At 36.0% G+C, this 26324-nt stretch overlaps 1 pseudogene; it reads left to right on the plus strand.

The window, feature by feature from the left end:
• The first annotated feature begins 19625 nt into the window (after positions 1 to 19625).
• LOC145091341 (auxin-responsive protein SAUR36 pseudogene) lies at positions 19626 to 20469 on the plus strand (annotated as a pseudogene).
• The last annotated feature ends 5855 nt before the right edge of the window (positions 20470 to 26324 follow it).

The following is a 26324-nucleotide window of genomic DNA, read 5'->3' on the forward strand; positions in this document are numbered from 1 at the left end:
CAACAAGGGGATCAATTTTCAGCCTTTGATCAAAATTGATCATGCAATTCAAAAAGAAAAAACATAATCAAGGATGTTTAAGGTGCCTCATTAGTTAATTAGGGGCAATTTAATCAAGTTAACCAAAAGGCTTATTAAAGTTGGAATTAAGTCATGTTCTTATAAGAATTCCGCTAAACTAAGATCGATTTAGAAGCCCAAGATTGCTATAAATTCAAGTTATTATTGGAATTGAAATCTATTCCAACAATCAATCATCAATTCGTAAACGATTTGAAGAAGATATTTGCAAATATACTAACAAAGCTCGATTGTATTTGATGATGAGTTTCGAAGCAATAAATTTAAATTGATTTCAACAATCGATTGCCAAGATGAATATTTCTGCAAATAAATCATATTTTCACGAACTTACATGGACTTGATGATTTCAGCAGCCGGCTATCACTTCATAGATCTTGTTTTGCAAATGATCATCACTTGAGATGATATTTAGTAATCAATCTATTAGAGTCATAAATTTACATCGATTTCATAAAGATTTTTAGCAATTGATCATTAGTTCACAACTTGTTTATCATTTAGCAATAGGTTGTGATGTAGAATACAAATTGGGAGGAAGAGTTAAAGAATTGAGGAGTACATATTGTCATTTCAGCACATAATAATAAGCATAATATATAGAATTTTATACTGACATATGTAGAATATTACATTCCAAACTATAATTTATAGAATAATTAAAATATCACACATTCACATTTTAAAATAGCATAATGTACTTCATGGATGTGTATGGCCTTACACTCATGCAAATATGTAGAATATAATACTCAGATATGTAGAATCTCATGCATTCACATTGCAAATTCATAGAATATGTAGAATATTAGACATTTACATTACTGAACATGAAGAAAGCTGCATAATTAAACATATATCAGGGTGTATTCACATTTCCTTCTATCTCCCTGACACAAGAAAGAAAAACTCTAGTTTATTTGGAATAGGTATGAAGGGAAATAAAAGAGAAGATATTTATTAGAGAACTAGAATATGAATCTTATTATGTTGAATTAGACATTCTTGAGAGATTTATCTAATTTATTTTAATAGGGAATTGTAGATGATTGAAATCTTGATTCAGGAACATAATCAGAATCATAAGGTTGAAAATCTAAATTGGAGTGCATAAGAGGTTTTTAATGGTTCTTCAATCACATTTCTCTCCTCCAGTCATAATGACAATAATCACAATCTTTATAATCAACATGAGAGAAATCTAAAGGTTGAAAACAAAACATAATATGGATTTATCAGTTCTTCAATCAAGATTGCAGAATAGGAAAAAAAAAGTATTTTTAGCGTTCTGCAAGGCAGAGGGTTTTGTGTGTGAGAAGTGCAAGACCTTTATGCGAATATGTATAACGTAATACTCAAATATGTAGATTGTGCATCTAAATTGCAAATTCATAGAATAAGTAGAATATTAGATATTCACATTTTAGAATATGAAGAAAGTTATATACTTAAACATATACCATGGTGTATTTAAATTTCCTTTTATTTATTTAACACGGGAAAGGAAAATTCTAGTTTATCTGGAGTAGATGCAAAGTGGAATAAAAAAAGAAGAGATTTATATGAGAACTAGAATCTGAATCTGGTTATGTTGAATTCGACATACTTGAGAGCTTGATCTGATTTCTTCGACTCAAGAATGGTAGATGATCGAAAGATTGATTTGGGAAGATAATCAGAATCACATGGTTGGAAATCTGAATTAGGGTGAATTAAGACGTTTTTTAGGGTTCTGTAATAGCAAATCACTCCAATCATAATTGTGACATCCCCAATTTCACGGCCAGAAAAGACCGATTTGTTTATGCTTTGTTTTTTTTTTAAATCAGACTAATCTTTTAAAGAAAACAATTGCGGAATTTGTTCCCAAAATATGATAAAGATTTATCAAAACATTTCTTTAACGAAATGTATTTTCAATTTATAACAAAATCTCGGGATGTCATGTTCAATACAGACCAAAAGCATAAACAGAACAAAATAGACCTTACAACAGTTATTCATAACTACTGGCCTATAATCCAAAATATCTCGTTATGTCAGCCAACTTATGCTCTCGTGCCATAACCTGTAATACAAAGAAAACTAAGAGGGTCAGGTTTAGGAGCCTGGTGAGCATATAGGGTTTTCAACCCACAATAATATAATTATTATATTTAATTATCAAATAATCAATCCAATTACCCACCCCCGTTATCTCTATTTAGTTCTTAAATATTTATCCTAAGAACCGATTACCCTTCTCCCATTCATTCCTAAGGATTGCCCTAAGGAATTGGCACAAATTTTAGTGATGCAAAGGTTCTTAGATTACCTATGGTGAACTCGTAGTTCTCGATAATTAATGAACACCTAGTTCAAAAACACCTAATGAACTCTTAGTTCAAATATCCCTGGTGAACCCAATCACCTAAGGAACACAGAGTATGAAAGCTCCTAGTTCAAACAATGATGATAATAATGTATATCTCGATCCTGCAAAACCACTAATATTTTTAACACATATACACCATATTTATAAAACGATCTATGTCATCCCGTCGATCCCCACATACTGACCCTATACAATGATCTTACGAGATCTAGCCTAAGGAAATCGATATGAACAACAACTGACGAAGCTGCTTTGGAAATTCCCTAGCAGCAAACGAGGATCAATTAAGACATCAAATGAGGGGAATGAAATAAGTTTCACCACGAACCTTTGTTCGTAAAAGAAAGAACCACAAGACATTTTAAGTCAGGGGTAGTTATCTAGATAACAATGTCTAGGCATGGTCCGACTATCATGAGGTATTATACCCCCAAACTCTACCTATCCCAACATCGAACTTTTCCTAGCAGTGGCCTAAATACATGAGGTATTTCACCCCCAGACGCACCCTATCCAACAATATAACACTAGACATACCTAGCAGTGGTCTATTACCGACACACTTTATTTGGCAGTCTACGAAGTTCCCTTAATTACTTCGTGAAAGAAAACGCTGACATATGAAGCTCGGTCGATCACCTCATAAAAGAAACGTTGACTCCAAAGCTCTCTCAAAATAAAAGTATGGGGAAATACTACTAGATTACTCCTGTACGCTCCCGTAACCGACACACAAAATTGTCAAAAAGACTTTCTACAATATAGTACTTCTGGCACATTATAGTACTCTGGTATGCGAAAGAATCGTAACCGAGAACATAATAGTACCCTGCCACAAGCAGCACCCAATACATAGATCTTTGAAAAATACTTCATACATAAAATGTACTTCTGTACGTAGGACGTAATCCACCGATCATCAATCTCACCCCACACGTACTCTTAATAAGAGACTACCCAAATTCCAATCTTAATTGAACTAAACATCCCATTTAAGTCTTACCCCATCACTAGGCAAACCTACAATGTTTGTAATCAATTTTTGATACTATCTCCATTTAGGAAACGCTAACTAGTGTATACTTAACACAAGGTTTTAAGTAACAGTATCATATATACACATCTTAACACATATTGAACCATATCTTATTCGCACATTGTATATTATCAAATATATCTAACACGTATTTCGGACAATCAAAAATACTTCACATACATATGTATATTTCATATTATAATCAATACTCGTATTTAAAATCACATTCCTAAAAAGGACTATACACATGATAGCTTATCGAATGAATACGTAGTTCTAAAATAGATAATCCGTACTCCCGGATCATAAATTTGCCTCATTACCTAATCCATATTCCCGGACCTAAAACTAACCTCTTGATCTGATCCATACCTTTGGATCTAAAACTAACCTCCTGCTCTGATCCATACTCTCGGATCTAAAACAAGTTTATCAATTTATCCTTTTATCTCATGGTCCAACCCACCTTTTATCACCTACCAACAACCTCATCTACTCATGTTCTACCCAACATATTTTTAGATACAAAATACATATATAGTTTAACTCATTAAAACTTATATAATCATCCATTCCACAATCATCTCAAATAAACAACAATATATTATACACATAGCACGTATTTCATAGCAAATACTTAATATTTATGTGTTAGAAGAAAGTGACCACACACTCACCTGATCAGAAAATGATCGGGCCGCACTACGGCTTGTAGAAGTAGTATCCTTCGGTGAAACTGTGATCTCTTCACACACCGGACTTCTTGTGGGCAGAGCTTCGGCTCAGAAACTCTTTTCTTCTCGGGATCTTCGGTGCTTCGGGACTCGCTTCGGGTCTCGGGATGATACCGGGGCTTTGGGGGTTAAAATTGCACGTAAAACGATGTAATATGGGTGGGAGATGAGAGAATGAGCAACCAAACTCGGTTGGCCCTTCAAATCTATTTATAGGGCAAAATATGCCCTTGCCACGTCGTGACACCTTTTTCCACGTCGTGGGGTTGGTCGTCACTGCATGCATCATTGCAAGTTGCATCTGGGGGACTCCCGGAGGTGTCAGAAGACTTGCCACGTCGTGGCACTGCTTGCCACGTCGTGGTATCTTTTGGGGTTTCGCACCCCGAATTTCAGAAATTCATAACTTTTGCATACGAACTCCGTTTTCGACGTTCTTTATATCGACGCGTAGGTGAGATTATGCTCTACAGCTCTCGTTTAGAATCCATTGGATAATTTTGAATTTATTTTTAATATATTATAAATATATTACTTATATATTATCTTTAGTAGGCCGGGACAGGAAAACTCCGTTAGAAATTCATAACTCCTTCATCTGAAATAGTAGGCCGGGACAGGAAAACTCCGTTCGAAATTCATAACTCCTTCATCTGAACTCTGTTTTCGTCTGTCTTTTTATCGTTGGACTACTATCGAAGACATCTTCGACTCTCGTTTAGATCACTAAGGATAGATATCTATCTACCTTAAATTCACTATTTACGTCGCGTTGGGTCGCACTGGGTCGTGCCGGTTCTGTCGCGAAACTTCAACAGGTCATAACTTCTTCGTTATAACTCGGATTTTGGCGTTCTTTATATGCACGGAAACCTTGTGACATATACTACAACTTGGTTAAGATTAATCCTGCTAAATAATCTTCCATCAAAAATTCATTTTTGATGTTTATCGTCTCTAAATTGACTAGCCCGGATCTACGGGCGTTACAATTATCTCCCCCTTAGGATGATTACGTCTCGGAATCATCAACAAAATAGGGCTTGCATAATGATTCCACACGTTATCTCTTTATCCTAGTTAATAACCGTAACTTCTATGTTTCATCGAAAGAGTATTTAACTCTATGGCTTTCTTGGCCGCAGACGATGCCCAATCTTGCATCTGCTTATCGTACTATGTTGTACTTTCAATCATAACTTCCGGGTTACAAAATAAATCCTTATTGAGGACTCATTCTTCTTCTTAGGATAAGTACTTTCATTCATCTATTGCAATAGATCGATGGGTCATGTTCTAATGACCTCTCATCATATGATGCAACGCTTAGACTCAAGCCTCTTAGAGTCAAATTCCAGAATGGAATATACCTTCCTTCATATTCTAACGTGATATAATCACATTTTTACATGTAGCATTTCTAGCTACAAGCTTCCTTAACAACGAGCGCGATGCTATCGATCGCATTGATTTCAATCTTTTGACTTATGTCAGATGTTACACCGAACTTGGTTCCATTAACCACATAACAAACTCCTCGTAGTCGGACTCAATTTGATATGACCACTAGGGTCGGAATAACAACCATCTTACTAGTCACTACCGAAATAAGGGTAATGACACACTTGAACAAAACGGAATCAGTTACTAGCTTCTTGGTAACCTTGTGACTTTCCCTAATCCAAGTGCAAGTCCTGTGCTTCTGGTAGTATATGCATCTACTACCTTTCACACCTACTCATACTCGTCCCAAGTATTGTCCCGCAGTCGACCAAGTCACCACACAAGAAAACCACACAACAATTTAACACATACGAAAGTGTCCAAATAATCATAGAAATTTCCCTAGACTCTACTAGGATTTCTTCATTGCTTAATCTACAATCATCAATTCTACTTCAACTCGATTGGTGATGGAAATTCCAGACGATGGGACAACTTCAAGAATTACACCAACCGTTCCATTATCCTGCCAATCGAAGGTGTACTTCAGACGTACCGTACTCCTCTAAACGTTCTGTTATTTTATCAGACATAAAATAAAGGCATGACACCACTCTTACGATATCTTCTGATAGGTGTCATTCACTATCAAAAGCCATTTTCATTTCCTTCATTTACTCAATTCTCTACAAGTCTTCACCATGACCTTTTGTACACCCAAGCAGACGTTCGGTGTACCGGCGAGAATTTAAGATAAAAAAAGCTTCATATACGATAAACGTATAAATCTCCTTATCCCTCCGATACGTTTACATGCTAGTTCTAATATCGTACTCATAATAGCATAAATTTAGCTATCACACAAAACAATTAGCACATAAAAGCATTTTAGGCATCATTCCTAAAATAAACTAGTGCTTGTGTCAATTTAGGTGTACTACCTATCACATTTTAGACACACTCCTCACAATCATTACTTAGCATTCTAAGTTTAAGTCTAGAAATTTCCTACAAATTCCTAGTTTGCTTAAACTAATGCTCTGATACCAACTGTGACATCCCCAATTTCACGGCCATAAAAGACCGATTTGTTTATGCTTTGTTTTTTTTAATCAGAGTAATCTTTTAAAGAAAACAGTTGCGGAATTTGTTCCCAAAATATGATAAAGATTTATCAAAACATTTCTTTAACGAAATGTATTTTCAATTTATAACAAAATCTTGGGATGTCATCTTCAATACAGACCAAAAGCATAAACAGAACAAAATAGACCTTACAACAGTTATTCATAACTACTGGCCTATAATCCAAAATCTCTCGTTATGTCAGCCAACTTATGCTCTCGTGCCATAACCTGTAATACAAAGAAAACTAAGAGGGTCAGGCTTAGGAGCCTGGTGAGCATATAGGTTTTTCAACCCACAATAATATAATTATTATATTTAATTATCAAATAATCAATCCAATTACCCACCCCCTTTATCTCCATTTATTTCTTAAATATTTATCCTAAGAACCGCTTACCCTTCTCCCATTCATTCCTAAGGATTGCGCTAAGGAATCGGCACATATTTTAGTGATGCAAAGGTTCTTAGATTACCTATGGTGAACTCGCAGTTCACGGTAATTAATGAACACCTAGTTCAAAAACACCTAATGAACTCTTAGTTCAAATATCCTTGGTGAACCCAATCACCTAAGGAACACAGAGTACGAAAGCTCTTAGTTCAAACAATGATAATAATAATGTATATCTCGATCCTGCAAAACCACTAATATTATTAACATATATATACCATATTTCTAAAACAATCTATTCCATCCCGTCGATCCCCACATACTGACCCTATACAATGATCTTACGAGATCTAGCCTAAGGAAATCGATATGAACAACAACTGACGAAGCTGCTTTGGAAATTCCCTAGCAGCAAACGAGGAACAATAAAGACATTAAATGAAGGGAATGGAATAAGTTTCACCACGAACCTTTGTTCGTAAAAGAAAGAACCACAAGACATTTTAAGTCAGGGGTAGTTATCTAGATAACAATGCCTAGGCGTGGTCCGACTATCATGAGGTATTTATTGGATTAGTGTCTAAGCCCGTAAACATATTTGGTAAGTACTTGACCCGGTTGTGCATGGTCCTTTTGGGTTGCCTTCACCAAAGCAACTTGACTGGAGAAATTAAATAGAGAGAGAGGTTATTGTGATTTATTAATATGTTATAAGAATAATATATTAAAGGAAAAATCATATTTGTTTAATTAATATTGGTCAATAATTAATTAGGAATTAATTTTGTGATCAAGTGTAATTAATTAAACTAGAGGGGGCTGAATTGTAATTATAAGATAGTTGCAAGATAGGGCAATATTTATCCTTGTTAAAGGATGGACAATTTCAAGGATAAGGATATCCTTAAAATTGTCCAAGGATAAGTAGATAAGGGTTTTTCAAGGCTTATCTTGTGGTTGCTTGGTGGGCAAGCAACTGGATAAGGATAAGGACTGAAACCCTAATCTAAACCCTATATAAAGACCCCTAGGCCTTTAGAATTCATGTACATGCTCCTAAGAGGTCCCAAGGATGAATTCCACCTCTTCTCTCCTCTATCTTAAGCCTCTCCAATTGCTTGTGGTGTTTGTGAGCCATTAGAGGCACTACACTTGTGGTGCTTGCTTTCAAGACTTAGGATTTGAAGATTTAAGTTGTTATTGCAATATAACAACAAGAGGTTTGTAATCCAACCTTATATGTTAATTTTGAAAATAGCAATGCACATTAGGGTTTTATTCTTGTGTTTATAATGTTGTGTATCTAATAGTGAAAACATAGATCCAAACTAGGGTTGCATGCACACTTAGGATTGTTTGTATAAAACCCATCAGTGGTATCAGAGCCTTTGGTTACCTTGTTTTCAATTAGTTTTATTCAATTGTATGAACTTGAAAAATTAGGGTTTATAGCCAATAAACCCTAGGAGGCCATAGATTTCGAGATTAGGGTTTCCTAACCCTAATTTGCGAAAATCTTGAAAGGGTTTTTGAATCCTTTCCTTTCAATCCAAGATTTCGAAATCTAGGGTTTGCAAACCCTTAGATTTTCAGATTTGCCTCCTTCCCCAAGATAAGATCCTAAATTTTAGGGATTTGGATAATCCCATATCTTGTAATTATCCTTTAATAGTTAAATATGGTAATTAAAGATCATGAATTATCCCATCCCTACTTTCGAAATTTATAGAGGGATTTAAGGGATTAGGATAACTTAAATGTTTAAATGGTAATTATCTTTTAGATTTAGATAATCCCTTATGATTTGATAATTTAAATTAATAGTTTAATTTAAGATAATTATTAAATCAAGAGTTTTAATAATTAAAATTTTAATTTAAGTGACATTAAATTTCGAAAATTTTAATTGAAGATTAAAACACTAGTATTTTAAAATGTTTAAAATACACCCTATACTATTATATTATTACAAGCTTAATAAATATATATATATATATATATATATATATATATATATATATATATATATATATATATGTATAATTAAAATGCTAGTCTTACCGTTAGTAGGCCTCATTCACGAAGCCGGTCTATAAGGTGGGTATAAGGTTGCGGCCTATAAAATGGCGCTTAATGGGTGTACACTCACACCCACTGCTTGCTTGATCGGTGGAGGGTCGTTAGCCGAACGGGTAGGATATGGCAACCTCATTCTCTCATTAAAAGTATAATAAGAAATACAAAGTAACTACATGTTTTCTAAAATTTCCCAATCTTAGTTACTTTAGGAAAAGTGAATTTGATGCAATCCCATGAAATTACACTTTGCACCTTGCTAAGAAGTTAGTGGAGCGTGCGTGGTTTACCGGCACACTAATTGGTTCTAAGCGAAGGTGGCAAAGGGTGATTCGTTGATTATCATAGTTCGATGGAGCGTGTGTGGTTTACCGGCACATCGAATAGGAGATCGATACAATGAAGGCATCATGTGAATTTGCATGGTAATTCACACCCGCTTTGTGATCCTCGGTATCCCAGTCACAAACGAGAGGGGCATATCGAGATTTAAACATGGCATTGAAAAGTTTCAATGAATCTCATCCGAACCTAGGAATTCTCAATACATTTAGAACTTAGAGTTAGGTTTTTCATGATGGAGAATTAGTGAATCGTCATTCACTTACCTTCAAATTATTTGCATTTAGATTACGGCATCCCTTTTCTAAGATGTAAATATTGTTGTTGGATCCTAGCCCTAATTTTTCTTATTGGGTGATAATTAGGGATTCATATTCTAATATATCTTTCTCCTTTGCCTTTATAGATGTCGAAATCAAACAACGCTGCCGATAGTTCCTTCTCATTGATGAGCCTTTGCCAAAAGGTTACTTTCGATGGAACGAACTTTAGCGAATGGATAAGATACATTCGCACAATTGCTCGCTACGAGGACAAGGAGTATGTCCTTGATGAAAAACTCGAGAAGATCAATCCAAAAATCGCTACTCCGGCTGAAATGAGTGCTTTTAAGACTCATGAGCGTGATGCAACGAAGGTTCACTGCATCATCATAGCCACAATGAACTCCGAATTCCAAAAGTCCTATGAGGACATGTATCCATACAAGATGCACCAAGACTTATTGGAGAGATACCACCAAAACGCGAGACAAGAGCGTTATAAGATTTTCACTAACATGATTTCCGCTAAGATGGGTCATGGAGAGTCTCTTACCGTGCACCTGCAAAAGATGCAAAGGTATGTCTATCGTCTTCGCAAGTTGAATGTTGACTTTGGGGAAGACTTGGCGATCGACATGGTGCTTCACTCTTTGCCTCCGATGTACAATCAATTTAGGATGACCTACCACATGAACAAAGAAGAGGTCACCCTAAGCAAACTCCAAGGTCTCTTGAGGGTCGCTGAGAGCAACTTCAAGGACAAGTCTGCTGCACCAATTCCCAATCCACCCGCTGCTCCTGTCTTGGCTATTGGTCAAGGAAAGGGAAAGAAAAAGAAGGCTTCGTCTAAGAACTATCGCAAGGTTAAAGCCCGATATGGTGCCTCTTCTAGTGGGACCAAAGTTGATCCCGCTAAGCCCTGCCCTAACCCTAAGGAGGCAGAGTACCACCACTGCCACAAGATAGGACATTGGAAGAGAAGCTGCCCAGAGTACCTGCAAGCCATCAAACAAGGAAAGATCAAGCCATCTTTCGCAGGTATATACACAATTAAATCTAACGATTCTAGTCATGCTATTTCTTGGGTTCTTGATACCGGTTGTGGTTATCAGATTTGTTCTAATGTGCAGGGACTAAGAAGAAGTAGGGATGTGGAGCAAGGAAGGATCAATCTAATCATGGGGAACAGAAGATCGTCGACTGTGACCAAGATTGGAGTGTATTCTTTAGTGCTTAGGAATGGTTTAAGTTTAGATTTGAACAATTGTTGCTATTCGCCAGAAATGGCTAGAAACATCATTTCATTTCATGGTTTATATAGACAAGGTTTTAGATTTTCTTTTAATAATGAGAATGGTTCTATTTTAGCTTATCTAAATGGTGTCTTTTACTTTGAAGCTATACCATGTAATGGAATTTATGAAACTGTTATGATTGTTGATAACTTAGGAAATGATGTTTTGAATATAGATTCTTCCAATAGTTTGGATAAAGCATCCTTGTGGCATAGTCGTCTTGGACATGTTACCAAGAAACGCATAGCCCAACTCCAAAAGGATGGAGTGTTGGAGTCATTCGACCTTAGGGAAGATGACACGTGCGAGTCTTGTTTGCTTGGAAAGATGACTAAGTCACCCTTCGCTGGTACGTGCAAAAGGGGTGAAGGTTTATTGGACCTAATACATACCGATGTATGTGGACCGTTTAGATCAACCACGAAGGATGGGAACCGCTTCTACGTGACTTTTACCGATGACTATAGTAGATATGGGTATATCTATTTAATCAAGGAAAAGTCAGAAACTTTTGAAAAGTTCAAAGAGTTTAAGAATGAAGTGGAGAATCAATTGGACAGGAAGATCAAGATGCTTCGATCCGATCGAGGAGGAGAGTACCTAAGTCTTGAATTCCACGAATATCTCAAGGAGTGTGGAATAGTTTAGCAATTGACGCCACCTAGGACACCACAATTGAATGGTGTGGCAGAAAGGCGTAATCGAACCTTATTGGATATGGTTCGCTCTATGATGAGTCGTGCTTCACTATCAATCTCTTTTTGGGGGTATGCCTTAGAGACTGCCGCCCATATCCTTAACCGAGTCCCTACTAAGAAGGTTGCCAAAACACCTCATGAGATGTGGACGGGGAAAGTTCCTTCGTTGGCACATATCAAGGTTTGGGGTTGCGAGGCTTTCGTAAGACGAGATACTCACGACAAACTTGAACCTCGAAGTGAGCGATGTATTTTCATCGGCTACCCGTAGGAATCCTTTGGATATCTCTTCTATAGACCGAAGGACAATGTTGTCTTTGTTGCGAGGAGAGGAGTTTTCCGAGAGCGAGAAATCATAAGCCAAGAGGACAGTGGGAGGCAAATCGAGCTTGAAGAGATTCAAGAGTCAATAGATGAAGGAACCTCTACCGCTGGCACTTAACCCGAGGAGGAAACTCCGGTTGAACCAATTGACGAGTCCTTACCTCTTAGACGTTCCGATAGAGTTAGAGTTCAACCCTAGTTTTATGGTTTTCATATTACTACTGAAGGGGACACGTATATTAGTGATGGTACACTAGTAAATCTTGATAAACCTAATAGCTATAAGGAAGCCATGGCAGGCCCGGAGTCTGCGAAATGGAAAGAGGCGATGGATAGCGAGATCCAATCCATGTATGATAACCAAGTTTGGAATTTGGTTGATCATGTGCCCGGACGTAAGATCGTTGGGTGTAAGTGGATCTTCAAGAAGAAGACCGACGTGGATGGAAAGGTACACACATATAAAGCGCGATTGGTTGCGAAGGGCTTTACTCAATCTCCCGGAGTTGACTATGAAGAGACCTTCTCACCAGTTGCGAAGATAAAATCTATTAGAGTGATGCTAGATATTGCCACATTTCATGATTATGAGATTTGGCAAATGGATGTCAAGACCGCTTTCCTTAATGGAAAGTTGGCTGAGGATGTTTACATGGCTCAACCAGAAGGGTTTGTGGATCCGAAGCATCCGAATAGAGTGTGTAAGCTTGAGAAGTCCATTTATGGACTTAAGCAAGCATCTCACAAATGGAATCTCTGCTTCGATGAGAAAGTCAAAGAGTTTGGATTTGTACGAAGCGAAGATGAGTCGTGTGTATATGTCAAAGCCAGTGGGAGTATAGTAATCTTTCTAGTTTTATATGTCGATGACATATTACTCATAGGAAACGACATCCCGACTTTGCAGGAGGTTAAGTCCTGGCTCGGGAAGTGCTTCGCTATGAAGGACCTCGGAGAAGCTTCTTACATTTTGGGAATAAGGATAGTAAGAGAAAGAAGTAAGAGACTAACTGGACTTAGTCAAAACACTTACTTAGAGAAGGTACTAAAATGTTTTAGTATGGAAAACTCAAAGAAGGGACAATTACCGATACAAAGTAATGCCAAATTGAGTAAGACTCAAAGTCCGAGTACCGAAGCTAAGATAGCTAAAATGAGCCGAGTTCCTTACGCTTCCGCAGTTGGCTCAATCATGTACGCTATGACTTGTACTCGCCCTGATGTAGCCTTTGCTTTGAGCATGGTGAGTAGATATCAAGGGAACCCTGGCAGAGCACATTGGATTGCTGTGAAGAATATCCTTAAGTACCTTCGGAGGACGAAGGAATGGTTTTTAGTCCTCGGAGGGAGTGATGACTTGAAGGTGCGAGGGTACAGTGACGCCAGCTTCCAAACCGATAGGGACAACTACCGTTTGCAATCGGGCTGGGTCTTTACCCTAAATGGAGGAGCAGTGACTTGGAAGAGTTCCAAATAGGAAACATTAGCTGATTCAACGTGCGAATCAGAGTACATAGCAGCGAGCGAAGCGTCGAAGGAGGCAATATGGCTGAAGAACTTCATTGGTGACCTTGGAGTTGTACCCGCCATAAAGGAGCCCATGGAGATTTTTTGTGATAATGAAGGAGCGGTTGCCTTGACCAAGGAACCGAGGGATCATGGTAGATCTCGATATATCGACAATATCACTTCATCAGACATCGTGTAGAAGAAGGACAACTCGTAGTGAAGAGGATATCATCAGAAGATAACCCAGCAGATCCGCTTACGAAGGGACTGAGTAAGGTTAAGCACTTGCAGCATGCTAGGAGTATTGGCCTGAAGGATGGTATTAGCATAGATTAGATAGTTTTAGAAACGTGTAATAGATAAATGTAATTGACATTTGATGATTAAATAAAGGAGTTTTATTTATAAGTAAAGCTACTGTCATATGTTAATTGTTTAACTATTGTTTCAATTTTTGCATGTTTTGACTTCCAGAATAATTGACTTTATTAGGAATAATCGAATTATTCAAATTGTCCACAATCGTTCATGTGTTGGAAGTAGATATGAATGAAGATTGTCATGAATTGGTGCGTAGATTGTCTAAATGGTATTAGACATAGCAAAGGGTTGTTGCGACGTTCATGAGTGCTTATGAACTGGTTTTGAGCATTGGACTATACCCGCGCTTGCTGGAATCACCGTATGGAATATGATATATAAGACGTGATCGCAAGACGATAATATCATATAGTCTTAAAACCTAGATATATGGTTTATTATTTGCTAATTGATTGTACATTGATAATGCGAAAACGCATTGGTAACTCAATGTTATAAAACGCGTTGTTGTGTATAGTTGATTATTGAATAAGTAAATGCATATAAGTCGAAGTTTATCTGTAAATTTTATCCTAAGAGGGTAGAAGAGATATCTCGGCCGCTCGATGATTTGATTTGACTTATGTGTCGGGCCCGGTCAGAACTAAATTGATGTGTTCGATTAAGTTCTATGTCAAATAAATTGGAGATCGAGAAACCTAAATGCTTGAATAATCATTCCATAGAATTGTCAGCATGATATCTAATAGAGGACTGTACGATCCCTTATCTAGAGGACGGGTTACTGATAAGATTAGAGTTTGACAGCGTCTTTGAGAGCTACGATTGCTAATCGGGTTGCACGTTACATTTGTGGTTACTAGACTTATCCAATGGGAGACTGTTGGATTAGTGTCTAAGCCCGTAACCATATTTGGTAAGTACTTGACCCGGTTGTGCATGGTCCTTTTGGGTTGCCTTCACCAAAGCAACTTGACTGGAGAAATTAAATAGAGAGAGAGAGGTTATTGTGATTTATTAATATGTTATAAGAATAATATATTAAAGGAAAAATCATATTTGTTTAATTAATATTGGTCAATAATTAATTAGGAATTAATTTTGTGATCAAGTGTAATTAATTAAACTAGAGGGGGCTGAATTGTAATTATAAGATAGTTGCAAGATAGGGCAATATTTATCCTTGTTAAAGGATGGACGATTTCAAGGATAAGGATATCCTTAAAATCGTCCAAGGATAAGTAGATAAGGGTTTTTCAAGGCTTATCTTGTGGTTGCTTGGTGGGGCAAGCAACTGGATAAGGATAAGGACTGAAACCCTAATCTAAACCCTATATAAAGACCCCTAGGTCTTTAGAATTCATGTACATGCTCCTAAGAGGTCCCAAGGACGAATTCCACCTCTTCTCTCCTCTATCTTAAGCCTCTCTAATTGCTTGTGGTGTTTGTGAGCCATTAGAGGCACTACACTTGTGGTGCTTGCTTTCAAGACTTAGGATTTGAAGATTTAAGTTGTTATTGCAATATAACAACAAGAGGTATTTAATCCAACCTTATATGTTAATTTTAAAAATAGCAATGCACATTAGGGTTTTATTCTTGTGTTCATAATGTTGTGTATCTAATAGTGAAAACATAGATCCAAACTAGGGTTGCATGCACACTTAGGATTGTTTGTATAAAACCCATCAGTATTATACCCCCAGACTCTACGTATCCCAACATCGAACTTTGCCTAGCAGTGGCCTAAATACAAGAGGTATTTCACCCCCAGACGCACACTATCCAGCAATATAACACCAAACATACCTAGAAGTGGTCTATTACCGACACACTTTATTAGGCAGTCTATGAAGTTCCCTTAATTACTTCGTGAAAGAAAACGCTGACATATGAAGCTCGGTCGATCACCTCATAAAAGAAACGCTGACTCCAAAGCTCTCTCAAAATAAAAGTAAGGGAAAATACTACTAGAGTACTCCTGTACGCTCCTGTAACCGACACACAAAATTGTCAAAAAGACTTTGTACAAGATAGTACTTCTGGCACATTATAGTACACTGGTATGCGAAAGAATCGTAACTGAGAACATAATAGTACCCTGGCACAAGCAACACCCAAGACACAGAGCTTTGAAAAATACTTCGTACATAAAATGTACTTCTGTACGTAAGATGTACTCCACCGATCATCAATCTCACCCCACACGTACTCTTAATAAGAGACTACCCAAATTCCAATCTTAATTGAAGTAAACATCCCATTTAAGTCTTAACCCATCACTAGGCACACCAACAATGTTTATAATCAATTTTTGATACTATCTCCGTTTAGGAAACGCTAACTAGTGTATACTTAACACAAGGTTTTAAGTAATAGTATCATATATACACATCTTAACACATATTGAACCATATCTGATTCGCACATTGTATATTATCAAATATATCTAACACGTATTTCGGACAATGAAAAATACTTCACATACCTATATATATTTCATATGATAATCAATACTCGTATTTAAAATCACGTTCCTAAAAGGGACTATACACATGATACCTTATCGAATGAATGCGTAGTTCTAAAATACATAATCCGTACTCCCGGATCTTAAATTTGTCTCATTACCTAATCCATATTCCCGGACCTAAAACTAACCTCTTGATCTGATCCATACCCTTGGATCTAAAACTAACCTCCTGCTCTGATCCATACTCTCGGATCTAAAACAAGTTTATCTCTTTATCTCCAATCCACCTTTTATCACCTACCAACAACCTCATCTACTCATGTTCTACCCAACATATTTTTAGATACAAAATACGTATATAGTTTAACTCATTAAAACTTATATAATCATCCATTCCATAATCATCTCAAATAAACAACAATATATTATACACATAACACGTATTTCATAGCAAATACTTAATATTTATGTGTTAGAAGAAAGTAACCACACACTCACCTGGTCAGAAGATGACCGGGCCGCACTACGGCTTGTAGAAGTAGTATCCTTTGGTGAAACTGTGATCTCTTCACACACCGGACTTCTCACGGGCAGAGCTTCGGCTTAGAAACTCTTTTCTTCTCGAGATCTTCAGTGCTTCGGGACTCGCTTCGGGTCTCGGGATGACACCGGGGCTTCGAGGGGTTAAAATTGCACGTAAAAAGATGTAATATGGGTGAGAGATGAGAGAATGAGCAACCAAACTCGGTTGGCCCTTCAAATCTATTTATACAGCAAAATCTGCCCTTGCCACGTCGTGACACCTTTTTCCACGTCGTGGGCTTGGTCGTCACTGCATGCGTCATTGAAAGTTGCATATGGGGGACTCCCGGAGGTGTCAGAATACTTTCCACGTCGTGGTATCTGACAGTTTTGGGGTTTCGCGCCCCAAATTTCAGAAATTCATAACTTTCGCATACGAACTCCGTTTTCGACGTTCTTTATATCGACGCGTAGGTGAGATTATGCTCTATAGCTGTCGTTTAGAATCCATTGGCTAATTTTGAATTTATTTTTAATATATTATAAATATATTACTTATATATTATCTTTAGTAGGTCGGGACAGGAAAACTCCGTTCGATATTCATAACTTCTTCATCTGAACTCCGTTTTCGTCTGTCTTTTTATAGTTAGACTACTATTGAAGACATATTCGAATCTCATTTAGATCACTAAGGATAGATATCTATCTACCTTAAACTCACTATTTACATCGCGTTGGGTCGCGCTGGGTCGTGACGGTTCTGTCGTGAAACTTCAACTGGTCATAACTTCTTCGTTATAACTCGGATTTTGGCGTTCTTTATATGCACGAAAACCTTGTGACATATAATACAACTTGGTTAAGATTAATCCTTCTAAATAATATTCCATCAAAAATTCATTTTTGATGCTTATCGTCTCTAAATTGACTAGCCCGGATCTACAGGCGTTACAATAATGACAGTAATTGAAATGATTAAAATCAGCATGAGAGGAATCTGAAGGTTGAAAGAAAAACATAATATGGATCATACAAACCTACAAACATGTTTTTCTAGATCAAACAAACTTGAAACGATCAAGAAAAAATCTAGATTTTATTTTTTTGATTTTGGAAATGGAACCCATACCCACTATATCTAAAGCCCTAGTTTATACCCTGCCTGGTGCAATCGTTGATAAAAAAAGGAGATAAAAAACATAGACGTATGAAGGAAGAGTAGGAGGGATGGCTATCGTTTAGCGACAACCCTTATACCAAACCCAATGCTCTGGTTAACCCTAGAAGTGTAAATCCAACCACCGTTGTAAACACGCTACCCCTGCTATAATAGATATAAACGATATTTGATTTCTTGATTTTGAGTTCTTTTTCTATAAATTGGGTTTTTGATTTTTAGTTTTTCTTGTTTCTAGATCAAAGCTAATCCAACTTGATCATTGGAACCTATGATCAAACCTTTGCTCTTAGTACGCTCCAAAACATCACAAGAATTATGAGTCATTACAAAACTATCAAAACTTTTATTATGAAACTTCAAACCACAAGAATAACACTTCAAGTTCTATTCGTCTTCATATTCCTCATCACTCTGTTTCACCTTGCATTGGAAATCCATATGAGATGAAAAACAATCTTGATGTAATTCTTTGATTTATGCCAAAAAATTGTAATTTGGGTAGAAACCCACGATGGAAACCTCTTTTGGAATGTACTTCGCAGAGTAGATCACGGAGGGAATTAATGTTTTTGGGTTCTAAGAAGTGATGGAGGGTAGAACACCACAAAAAGAGTGGCTTTAGGGCAAATAATTGGGAAATTTGATGATAAGAAAAGAGAAGGAGGTTATGAGGAGGAGAAGTATGCATGTCCATTCAAGAACAACATATATGAGACAGAGTGTAATGTTGTTTGTATTCGTGTGCATCATGGTTGCAAATTTGTTGATTGCCATAGTGGTTACTACATTGTTTGTGTTTGTGTATTTGTCAAAAAGAGATAGTACCCGTAAGGGTAGGGTGTATGAACCTAATTCTTTATTTTTTTTTTTAAATTTAAATTTTAAATTAAAATGAATCAAAGTAAATATAAGAAAATAAGAACAAAATATATTTTCATCATTTCAAAAACACTTAATAAATCTGTTAAGAAAGTTAGTCACAATGACCATTCGGGTGTTCAATGGCGGATCCAATATGTATCTCGGGGTAGCCCGGGATACCCCTAAAAAATTAGTAGTATAACTTTTTTCGGAATATTTTTTTATTGTGTATTACGCGATTTTTATTTTGTTGGGATACCCCTTTACTTTGATCGTGTATCCGCCACTGAGGGTGCTAACTTTTGTCAAAAGGGACCATTCATGCCCAAAAAAAAAAGTTTCATAAGACGTATTTTAGAAACAATTTTAAAACCATAAGGACCATTTGTAAAATTTGTTCATAAAAGGTACACGTATTTGTCAACTATTAAAATGGTTTGACCTCAAAATAAAAGCATACGGATATTGCCACGAAGTATCCGTCATTACGTGCAAAGACTTGACTTTTCTTTATTTTATTTTATACTATTATATTTATTTCCTTTTCTGTTTAATTTATTCCGTGCCTCCAAATCCATCCAGACCGTATACCGACCACTCCCCACTTCTATCTCTCCACATACCCACAAGAATCTTTCACTTCCCACCATATAAACAACACCCACCTTCATCTCCATCATTGCATGCATCTTTATCTTCATTTTCATTTCTTCAAATATGAACAAAATCAGAGGTTTCAGAATTAGACACAAGTTCGTAAAGCTCGTCAAATGGGGACTTCACCGTAGACGAAAAGAATCCAATTACATAAGGCTGAACCCACCCAATAATTACACAGTCAAAGCCATGTCGAAGCTCTACGGATTCGCTCGCTCATTGAAGAAAAGCGCCAAAGATATCTGCTTACGAAAGTCTGGTTCCAGTTACAATCGGATCGGAGAAGAAGAACTGAACCCAGTTCCAAAAGGGCACTTGGCTGTGTACGTTGGTGAAAAAGAAGACGATGCGCATAGGGTTTTGATGCCTGTGATTTACTTTAATCATCCGTTATTTGGTGAGTTGTTAAGAGAAGCTGAAAAGGTTTATGGGTTTAATTATGATGGTGGGATTCATGTACCCTGCCGGATTTCGGAGTTCCAGAACGTACAGACCAAGATTAACGCCGCCGGGGGTTGTGGTGGCTGCGATGGATTCCGTGCACGACGGAGCTGGCGGCTTACTTTATGATTGGATTTGATTGTGTGAATGTGTTTAAAACCCAATCTCTGAGTGTGATTTGTGGTTTGCTAAATTCGATTGTTTTCTACTGTTTTCAACTCTTTTTTAGATTTTCTTTTTTTGCCACTTGTAAATATATTCTGAATTTTGTTTTTCATTTCATAGAGATAGAATAATACTCACCAAGTGTTGTTGTAGTGGAAAATATGAAATAGATAACATTATACTTCCCTCACTTAATTATTAGTTGGGATAAACTTCAAGTCAAAATAATATCGTGTTTTCTACAATCATCATTTTAAAAATAAATAGAAAATTAAGATGTTACAAAATAAACGAGTTTTTTTTTTATAATGTCTTTATACAAGGTAAAAACTAGTGGTTATAACTTATAGAACATACACAATAGAAGTTTACTAGAAATTGAATAGATGATAACTTTGATCGAATACAAGTTGAATGGACAATGAGAGATGATATGGAAAAGAGTTTAATAGAAGAGTTGGATGATTGAATGGTTTAATGAAATTAATCTCTTTCTTTTCAATTAAATGTCAAACCAAAAATAAATGAAATCACATTTTAATATTTGGTTTTTGTAAATTTTATAATTTTTTTTCGGACCGACAATTGAATTAAGACCACTGCCAAATTGAAAAGGCAATGCAAAGGGAGAAACAGTTACAAAATGTTTAACGAACAACAACACCAATTAGCCTAATTACAGTTTCCAAAATTACCCCTAACACTCACCCAACTATACACCAATGTAATCACATTATCAGCCAACTTTGAGGAAGAAGTATGAATTCTGTTAAACACCATGTCATTCCTCGACTTCCAACAACACCATAGGAAATCGTATCAGATAGAGAGAACTATCTTTCTCTTTTTGGGACAATACCACCATGTGGCAGCAAAATTGACAAATTCTCCAATCGTTGCAGAGCTTTGAAAAGGAATATTGCACCACATGTATAACCAAAACAGAGCTTCAAGGACAACATCACACCCAAGAAGAATGTGATATGTGTTTTCTCTCCTAGGATCATAGAAGGGACATGAAATGGAGGTAGGTTTAATGCCCCTACACGAGAGAGCCACCACCGTAGGGATCCGGTCCATACACGCTTGCCAAACAAAACCAATAATGTTTAGCGGGACAATTTTAATCCATAATATAGGATTATCCACCGAGGTAGTTAATTTTGTTGTCGATCAACGCCCTGAGATCTTTCTAATAAAACTCACAGTCACCGGAGATTTTTGAAACCCAATGATCCATACCTTCATTTAGAGAAAAGTGGTCGAGTAAATTATTTGCCTCCTCCAACTCCATTATTTCCTAACTACCAAAAGGAATCCATTTCCAATCCCTCATAACACAATTAGGGGCCATCCTCTCAACAACATAAGCATATTTTTTCTTATCCAGATGAAAAATGGCAGGGAATCGAGTGGCAAGCGAACTGACTCTCGTCCAATCTTTAATCCAGAAAAGGGTGTTACAACCAGAGTCAGATTTCACCTTTAAAAGAGAGGCTAAGTCGATGCCTAGAGAGTCAAGGGAAGCAACATACTTTACAATGTTGTACAGAACTCCATATAAAGTCATTTTCCCCCCAAAATTCATTGGTTTCCTGTAGCAATTGTGAATCCAACAAAATACACAACGCCATAAGGTGTCAGGCTCATTTTTGAATCACTAAAGGCACTTACTTAACAATGATGCATTGATAGAGATTAACGAACCAACTCCACGACCTCCTTTATCTTTTGGGCCTAAAACCACACTCCAAGCAACCCAACATATTTTGTATTTTATCATTATTACCACCCCAAAGGAAATGACGCTTTAATATCTCGATGGTATCAATAACCGAAGCAGGGGCCTTAAATAAGGAAAAGTAAAATAGCAGAATATTGCCTAAAACCAACTTGCCCAAAGTCAATCGACCTCCAAATGACATAGTGTTGACTTTCAACGAGAAGAGGCGGTTTTTCACACGTTCAATAATAGGTGCCCAGTTATTCTTTCTAGTCATGCTAGTCCCAACCGGGACTACAAGGTAGCTAAAGGGGAACCTGGTTGCCTCATAACCAAGGATACGAGTGCAACTAACCACTTTCCCTTCCGAAATGCCAATGCCATAAACTTTAGATTTGTGAAAGTTTACCGTGAGCCCGGATGATGCATGAAAACACAAAAGGATTCTAGAAAGATTAATAAAGTTCGAGCTATTCCATGACCCCCCAAACATGACGTTGTCCACATAGAAAAGGTGAGAGACCGAGGGTCCATTGTTGGTACATTGGATGCCTTGGTCAAGAGATTGGTGGCATGCAGATTTCATGACATCGTTGAGGCATTCCATCGCAATGATGAAGAGGAAGGGCAAGAGCGGCTCACCCTGTTAATTAAACTACAAACAAAATTGACCATATTTTTTGGTATTGTATTATTTAATAGATTATATTTTCAGGTGTCATATTTATTCAAATCAATAACAAATCAGTAAATCCAATGAAATAAATAAAAATAAAACTCATTGAAATATAAATATATCAACTACTAATCTATTACAAACTAATTTCGATAAAATACCACATTAATTGAAATAATACATATTAATTTCGGTTGTCATTAATAAAGCGTTCATAAATATGCTCCATTAAATCATAATAAACTATATCATGGATTACTATAATATACTTTAGAGTTTCATAAAGTTTAATGTATTTTTAGGTTTCATTTTTTTAATTAATTTATTTTTAGATATTGAATGTTTTAGGTTTCGTAATATTTAATTAATGTATTTTTAAGTATTATATATATTTTTATTTTTTATTTATAAATTAGTTAAAAAATATGGTGATGATGATGTGGAAATTCATCAAATTTTGTAAGGTTTAATGGAGTGTGAATGTTAAAGAGTAAACTTGAATGTATAATAAAATATTGATGTGGGAATGATGTGACAAACCACCGAACTCTTTAGAGTTTAATGAATAGTGGATTCCCTTAGAGCATCCATAATGGAGAGTACAATATGAGAGTTGAATGAGATGACAAACATCGTTGTCATTTAATGGATGAAACTTTACCATTGATATATATATATATATATATATATATATATATATATATATATATATATATATATATATACACACACACACACACACACTACAAATAAAATGACATTTAGTGGCACATAAAAGTGCCAATAAAAACCGAAAAAGTGCCCTTACCGACCCCCCTCCCCCCGACAATCAACGACACAAAAAAAGTGTCACTAAAAGAGCTGCCACTAAAGACCTTTAGTGATAATTTTTTATTGTGCCGCTGTAGGCTAATTGGGTTTTAGTGACACTTTTCGGTTATGCCACTAAAGCACTTGTTGGTTTTAGTGTCACTATTTAACTGCAAAAATAATTATTATTTTCAAGCTTTTAGTGACATTTTTAACACAAAAAATTATATTAATATATTAACTCCATTTTTTTTAATTTTAACTGACATATAAAACAACAATAAGACAATTAAGATAATAAATGTAAAACTAAAGTTCACTAAACTATGAAGATTTAGATTAAATTTTACAAAGAATGATTTTCTACCTTGAGATGTCACATTTTCAACCACTTTGGCTTCATCGTCTTTTTTCTATCTGGATTTTTTCATAAATTCCAGCATGATGGAGAATCTGGACCATCAAATTGCATGACAAAACAGATATCATTGCAATTACAAAGATTGTAATGTTGTCATAAGAAGAAAATCAAAGTAGAATGGTGTAATAGAAAGAAATGTTAGTATGTTATTTCATTTAGCCCTCCCTGATCTCCATCATCTGTTATAACTCTAAACACATGTTGGGTTTTTGTGCAAGTATCCCTCATCACTTCCATCTTATATACAAAAAATACAATTGGATCTGAAATCAAGAAAAACAAGAGTAAATATTAGTCTATTAATCTATTTGATAAAAGAATCATAAAAACCTTATCAAGAACTTGATTCAAATAAATAACATGATCAATATACTTTAAATAAATTATAATTTGCATCTACATAAATGTTTCATGTGGTCGTGTCGTACACAGCCTAGTAATTTAAAGTCCAAAATAAATGATGTTGGGAATAACATTATACTAGAAAATGACCATTTATTTTTAGGGCATTGAAATAGCATTATACTCTACAAAATTACCAGGCCTGGTAATTTAAAATAATTTAAAATATAGAGCTATTGTTGGTCACATAATGCTATGCTTTTTTGAGATGGAATCATACCCATGTTGTATATGCATTTGAGCATTTTTAATCCTAAATATATTGCAAGATTCAATAACAGATGTAGGAATCTGAAAATGAATTTTTGTTGTGTTAATTTTCTATCCTCTTTATTTTATAAGGATCTCTAGGATCCATCTGCTTCAATATGTTCACTAGTTTTTATACCATTCTATATAAACACGAGTACCTAGTTTTTCTACAACCACAAGAAAAACAACAAACATGTTTAATTAGTATGAATTGGTTGATAGAGAACTTTAGAAATTTAAATGAATTTGATAATGTTTAAGCATTAATTCTAGCATAAGCAAAATGAACTACCAAAAACACAAAACTGATTGACTTAATTGAAGCACGTCAATTGAAAACCTAGAAATTGAAAGGGCATGGTATGGGTTCTTACTTCTTATAGTTGTCACGAACAGTAACATGATAACGATGCATGACATGAGTTTCTATATGACCGCCTTCTCTCTTCCATTCCAAGAAATTAACCTTCTTCAACAACCTCTTCTCATGAAACTTGGGCTTCCTCATCTTCTCGAATTACACTGAATAATCGATGCTCAAATTAAGAAAGAAATAGAAATAGAAACCAAAGCAAAGAAACGGTGTTCTGAAATTTCAATACAAACACAAATTTAAACCTAGACCAACTCTATAAATATGGACCCAAAATGTGAATGCGTTGAAAATCATATTCAAAATTAGATAACAAAGCATAATCGAAGTTCAGACCTGTTTTCATGTTTATTTCAGTGGCCAAAATTGATTTTATTTGATAGAGGCGACACTTAGTGAGGAGTACTTTGGATTCCAGGGTTTCTGTTGTGGAAATTTGTGCAATAATGATTTGTTGAATACCTTAATCCATCCATTCTATGAAAAAATAACAAGTATAGCATGGTGTTCCCTGGACCTTTAGGGTTTTGTCTCTTGTAGGGTCAAGTAGTGGTGCAAGGTGGAGCAAGGAGTAGATAAGCACGGTGAATTTCTATTTAGATTTCAAAAGGTACATAAAGCAGGGTAGTTAAATTTTAAAAAGATAATAATGTTTAGAGGTGTGTCGATTGAACGTAAATTGAGAAAGAGGGAATGAAAATTTGAGGGAAGCGGGAATGCAAAATTAGGGAGCTTGAAGCGGGAATGAAAATTTATAGTGGCAAAAAAATGTATAGTGATTGTGCCACTAAATTCAAAAATTTGTTTGTAGTGTGTGCGTGTGTGTATATATATATATATATATATATATATATATATATATATAGTTAGTTAGTTAGTTAGAACCTTTTCCCGTAAACGTAAAACCTTCATTCCACAACCAATATACGTACACATACAGTGATACACTACATAATGGATAGATAATACATTGGGCTAAGCTAAGAGGGCTAGATATACAATACAACATATAATATACACTAATACACCCTCGCAATGTGAGCGGGAAGGCGAGATCGGACTCTCAAACTGGATCTGAATTAAGTGAAAAGAGATGATGACAATCCCTTAGTGAAGATGTTTACATACTGAAGGTTGTATGGGACATGAAGAACACAGACTTGGCCAATGGCGACTTTATCCCGAACAAAGTGGATAACAATAGCGATATGTTTGGTGTGTTGGTGTTGCAATGGATTAGTTGATAAATAAATTGTGCTAACGTTGTCACAATATACGATGGTAACCTTGGTTAGCAGACAGTAGAGTTCCCAAAGTAGATTCTGAAGCCATCATGTCTCGACTACGGCA

The sequence above is a fragment of the Lactuca serriola genome, chromosome 3 (assembly GCF_051521515.1).
Source record: "Lactuca serriola cultivar US96UC23 chromosome 3, Lser_US96UC23_V15, whole genome shotgun sequence".
Classification (NCBI taxonomy): Eukaryota; Viridiplantae; Streptophyta; class Magnoliopsida; order Asterales; family Asteraceae; genus Lactuca; species Lactuca serriola.